Consider the following 5,946-nt stretch of genomic DNA (forward strand, 5'->3'; position numbering starts at 1 on the left):
GAACAGGACCCCATGGTGTGGAGGGCTGGATGAACAGTAGACGGTGGAGGGGTGCCCGTGGAGGGGTGGTTGAACAGTAGCCGGTGGAGTAGCGCGCGGTGGAGGCTGGATGAACAGGAGCCCGTGGAGGCTGGAGGAGGTCGACGGTAGCCCGTGAAGGCTGGAGGAGGTCGATGGTGGAGATGAACAGTACCCCGTGGAGTCCCGTTTTGCGGTACGCCACACCCATCCCGATCAACAGGACCCCCGTTTCGACCGTAGGAGGTCCGTTTCGTCCGTTTTGCGGTACGGCACACCCCTCCCGATCAACATGCCCCCTGTTTCGACCGTAGGAGGTCCATTCCCTCCGTTTTGCGGTACGCCACACCCCTCCCGATCAACAGGACCCTCGTTTCGACCGTAGGAGGTCCGTTTCCTCCGTTCTGCGGTACGCCAGGCCTCGTTTCCATCGCCTGTTCCGTCCAAGCCCTCCCGATGAACACGACCACGCGTTCCGTTCCGACCCAGCCGGTTGGCTCCCATGCGTTCCGTTGCCTCCTGATGAACACGACGCATTCCATTGCCTCCCGATGAACACGACGCATTCCGTTGCCTCCCCATGAACACGACGCATTCCGTTGCCTCCCCATGAACACGACGACGACGCTGTTTCTCCGTTCCGACCCAGCCATGTACATGAGCCCTCGCCGTATGTATGCGCGAGTAGGCGTTCGAGACCCCGCCCGTATGTACACATACGTGGCCGTATTTTCTTTCTTGCACCCTGGCCGCTGTACGTATGTGTACATGCTACGTGCGCGCCTCTACTACGACACGTGTGCGCCTCTACATCCACTAGTATATATGTACGTACACGTTCACGACCAGAATGACAATGCTACATACGCTTCGACCAGGTGGGTCCCGACTGTCAGGCACTTCCTTGCGTGCGAAGATGTAGCTAGTGGGTCCCAGCAGTCAGGGGGGAAACATTTTTTTCATGAAATACGGTGGCCCGTCTGGTGGGTCCCCGCTGTCAGGTGGAGGAATAATTATTTTGCACGTAATAAGGAGGCACTTCCTTGCTGCGGCCGTGGACCCAGCTGTCAGCCTCTCCACGTACAGTCCGCGTCCAATGGAAGTCATTCCTACGTTGACCACGCCACGCGCCGAGCACCAGGGCGGTGGACGATGGCGAGGCCTAGGAAGGGGACGACGCGGAGTCGGGAAAGACGCGGCAGTGGATGTCCACGCGTAGAGGAGTACGAGGGTTCACTGGTTCGCTGCGGTGTGAGGCTGCCGTCACTGCAGAATAACAGGGGGTGTGGGTGAGTAGAGGGATGGCCTGGCCAGTGGTGGGAGTAGTAGGGGGCGGTGAGGCCTCCGCCGCATCGCAGCCGGCCACGGGAGGCAGGAGCACGAGGCACGACCGGCGCTGGTTTGGGCGGCTGGAGCAAGAAGACCAGAGGTTGAAGAAGCACTACGACCGTTGGATGGACATCGTACGGTCACTGGAGCTAGAATCGTGCATATTGACAAAGTTGGCAAAGCCCTCCGTCCCCGTCAACTTAGTAGGCAAACAAGTCAGCCTGCCACTATACTGGGTCCCAGCTAACAGGGGGAGTATTAATTTTTTTGTGCGTAATAAGGAGGCACTTCCTTGCGTGTGAAGATATAGCTGGTGGGTCCGAGCTGTCAGCGGCGGTAATGTTTTTTTTTGCGAAATACTGAGGCCCTTTCGGTGGGTCCCTGATGTTAGGTGGAGGAATCATTATTTTGCGCGTAATAAGGAGGCATTTCCTTGCGTGCGGCCGTGGACCCAGCTGTCGGCCTCTCCACATACAGTCCACTTCAGATGCATGTCAGTCGTTGACCATGTTGACCAGGCCGTGCCGAGAGCACCAGGGCGGTGGACAACGACGAGACCTAGGAAGGGAACGGCACTGAGGCAGGGAAGACTCGGCAGTTGTTTCCCACACGGAGGGGAGTACGACTGTACGAGGATTTACTGGTTCGTCTGTCGTCGCCGGAGAATAACAGCAGGTGTGGATGAGTAGAGGGATGGCTAGGCCAGCGATGGGAGTACGGTGGGGCGGTGAGGCCTGCGCGGCAGCAGAGCCGGCCGCGGGGAGGAGGGAGCGGGCAGTCCCATCGGCGCTTGTTTGAGCGGCTGGAGCAGGAAGAGCAGAGATTGAAGAAGCACGACGGCCGTTGGATGGCCATCCAACAGTCACTGCTTGTGCGTCAACCTTTTTTTAGGAAAGCCTCAAATCTGTGGAAAACAGCATACAACCCATCTGTCATTATTTCTAATAATTTACAGCCCATTTGCTAATTATTAAGGTTTTTTGGAGCCCATATTCTTTTTGTTAGCATTACAGCCCAAATTGTGGCCATGGTTAAAAAATTATACGAAATTTTGCATATTTTGTTGCGGTCCGAACTGTTTTTAATCTGAAAATTTCGACTCACATTCAAACTGATTTTAAAAATAAATGTATATCAATATAAAATCCAACAAATTCTCCACGCATAAAAATTAATGTAATTTAAAATCTCAAAATGAAAAAAAAGATATTTGAAACTAATTGCCAGTTTGATGTGTTTTAAAAACGTACAGCCCATTTCTCATTACTGATGGGCCATTTTCTCGGCCAGCCGAATGAAAGACCTCCTCGTCTTGAAAGATTTGTAGCCCAACAGGCCTGACAAAGTGACTTGGCAAATCATAAAAAATGGGCTGTGGCCGTGGACCCAGCTGTCAGCCTCTCCACGTACAATACTCTTCTGATGGAATGTCGTTGACCACGTTGACCACGCCGCGCCGAGAGCACCAAGGCGGTGGATGACGGCGAGGCCTAGGAAGGGGATGACACGGAGCCGGGGAAGACGCGGCAGTGGAGTACGAGGGTTCACTGGTTCGGCTGTGGTGTGAGGCTGCCATCGCCGCAGGGCCTGGCTAGCGGTGGGAGTAGTAGGGGGCGATGTGGCCTCAAAGGCAGCACAGCCAGCCAATGGAGGTAGGAGCAGGCGGTCTCCCCGGCGCTGGTTTGGGCGGCTGGTGCAAGAAGAGCAGCGATTGAAGAAGCAGCAGGACTGTTCGATTCAAATCCAACGGTTACTGCTGCTAGAATCGTTTGTTGACTAAGTTGACAAGCCCTGCGTACGCGTCAACTTAGTAGGCCCACATGTCAGCCTCCCAACCGGTGCGCCCCAGATGTCAGTGGGAGGAATCATTTTTTCGCGTAATAAGGAGGCCATTGATTGCGTGCAGCCAGGCCAGCGGAGGGAGTAGGGTGGGCCGGGGAAGCCTGCGCGGCATTACAGCGGGCCACAAGAGGAGGGAGCAAGCAGTCCCGCCGGCGCTAGTTTAGGCGGCTGGAGCAGGAAGATCATAGATTGAAGAAGCACGTCGGCCGTTGGATGGACATCCAATAGCCACTTCTGCTAGAATCGTGTGTTCACTGACAAAGCCTTGCGTAAACAAGTCAGCCTCGAAATCTGTGGCGTGTACAACCCATTTGCTATTATTTTTATAATTTTTACTCATTTTCTAATTCATATGGAATTTATTGCAGCCCGTTTTCCATTTTTAGAATTGCTGGCCATTTTCTGGTCAGTACCAGGGTCAAAAAATTAACTAAATATGTGGGAAATTTTGAAAATTCATAAATTTTTGCTGGGGAACGAAATATTCTTAATCCAAAAATTAATAGCCATACTAAAACAAATTTAGAAATAAATTAGTACTATGTCATGTTAAATCCAATGAAATACGTATAAGATATCATTAAAGAACAAAAACAAAAAAAGAAACTTATATCCCATTTGCTATAATTTTTTTTGGAATTTTCAACCCCTTTTGATATTACTTTTAACAGACATTGACCATACTCTTAAGCCAGGCCGGAATGCATCCCTCCTCGTCTTGAAAGATTTGCAGCCTAGTAATTCGGAGAAAGAAATAGGCCTAGCCTGGGTATTCTTCAAAAAGAAATATTGGGCTACCTATTTTCCCAAAGAACTGGTGCATGAGCATTTAGCTTTATTTATTTATTTATTTATGTTTAGGGGACCATGAGCATGTACCTGGGCCGGATTCATGTGAGAGCCTCCCTTCCAGTTAATTATGGGCTTCTCTATTGGGCCTTCCTCAGTGGGCTGCATGTTATCAACTAGTGGAAAATGTGTTCCGTACGAAAAATAGTATGCACTACATACGCTACGGAGCACTAAAGGATCGAACCGTGCAACAACTTCCAAAACATTGTGTTTGTCGTTCTAACAACACATTTATTCAACCAACAGATGAAATATAATACTGATTGTACATTGAAAACAGTAGCAGCAGCAACCAGGGCTGGGGTGCAAAAGAAGCAGTAAGCAGGCCAGAAGAGTGAAGACGCAACTCTCTCTTCCAAACCAAACATCAGCCATCATTACAAAAGGGCTACCAAAAAAGAACAAGTGTATGCATCAAACTAAAAAAAGATCCTACTACACCAAGTGTACGCATCTAACTAACTAGCTCAGTTAGAGGTTAGTATTTATTAAGCTGTGGAGATCGGCTGACGGCTTGAACCAGATGGGTGCCTGACGGGGGAAACTCCAGCCAGCAGGTCGAAGTCTGATACTTGCGACCCTCTCTCCTACTTTGGGCTGCAGAGCGTGGCGGCACATATCAGGGTATGGTGCATGCAGAGACGCATGGTACGCGGTGTACACACAGTTTTGCCTGATGAATGAAACCGCGCTGCCATCATGATCCTTGCCATCGGTTATCTCCTGGTTAATCGGATAATTCAGTCCGACAAACAGAGAGCGTGTACCAAGGCTACTTACCAGCCTCCAGTCAAAAATTCCTGAAGGCCCAGAGAACCTGGGATCCTGCTCAAAGACCTTGCAGTGACTGTGATTGTATTCTGCGAAACAACACGTCCGGTACGTGCGAACGATCATCAATCTTTCGCCGTCTTTTGATCGAGCCAGGAACCACCTGCAACTGCCATGCCGCTTTTCTTTGAAAGGTTTTGGGATTAGGAAGGGTAGGGACACCAGGCGGCCTACAACATCATATCAAGTTGGAGTCAAATAAAAAAGGGCTCTTGATTTAGTCAATCTTAAGAACAACATGTTATGAGCATGAATATTTTTTCAGCAAATGTTGACAGTAATATAAGCAAGCCATCATGATATCATAGGAAAGTAAAATACTACTGTAACAGCTGTTTGTAGCGATGACTGGAGTAGGCCAATAATACGTCCAGCCATAGAAGGAGTCGACATCGTAAATGAAGCCCTTGTGTTCAATGGCATCCGAGAACCATGGAGGATGTATGATCCTGCGATGGACGTGCAGATTTATCCACTTACCGCAGTGACCTGTCAGATAGGCGAGACCGCGGTTGAAGAACGCAATTAGCCTAAAGTCTTTATAATTCGCAGATCTTGTGGGCACTTGGCAGATTATAACCTTGAGCAAATCAAACTTGGTATCATGTTGGCTACTATAAGATTCCGAGTATTCTGGGCCGTGGTGCCAAAGCAGTGCAGTGTTAATCAAAGGAAGGGGGATCAATCGCCGGGTGTAGACCTCCACGAGCATCCAGCTACCGCGACCATCGACGAGCACCATCCAAGACGTGTTCATGCCGACCCAGTACATACCGTTATTGTAGTTGAGGCTGACGGGGATCGGATCGCAGTCAAGGGGGTTGGTGCTCGCCACCCTACGATCATTATGCTGCGTGACACGCTGTTTCTGAAGATCAGGCGGCATCAGCAAGCAAGGAGCTGGCTTAAAAAGCTTCGGCCTGAGGGCTTTGAGTAAACGGTACAGCCCCGATGAGCACGCGGCGAGCGGCATGGTACTGAGATTGTCCACACGTGAAACAATGAGCTTGGTTACCTCTATGGGGAGTGAATTCCAGCCACTCTTTCGGCGGACATTGCTCGGTTCTTCCATTG

The sequence above is a fragment of the Triticum dicoccoides genome, chromosome 7A (genome assembly GCF_002162155.2).
Source record: "Triticum dicoccoides isolate Atlit2015 ecotype Zavitan chromosome 7A, WEW_v2.0, whole genome shotgun sequence".
Lineage (NCBI taxonomy): Eukaryota > Viridiplantae > Streptophyta > Magnoliopsida > Poales > Poaceae > Triticum > Triticum dicoccoides.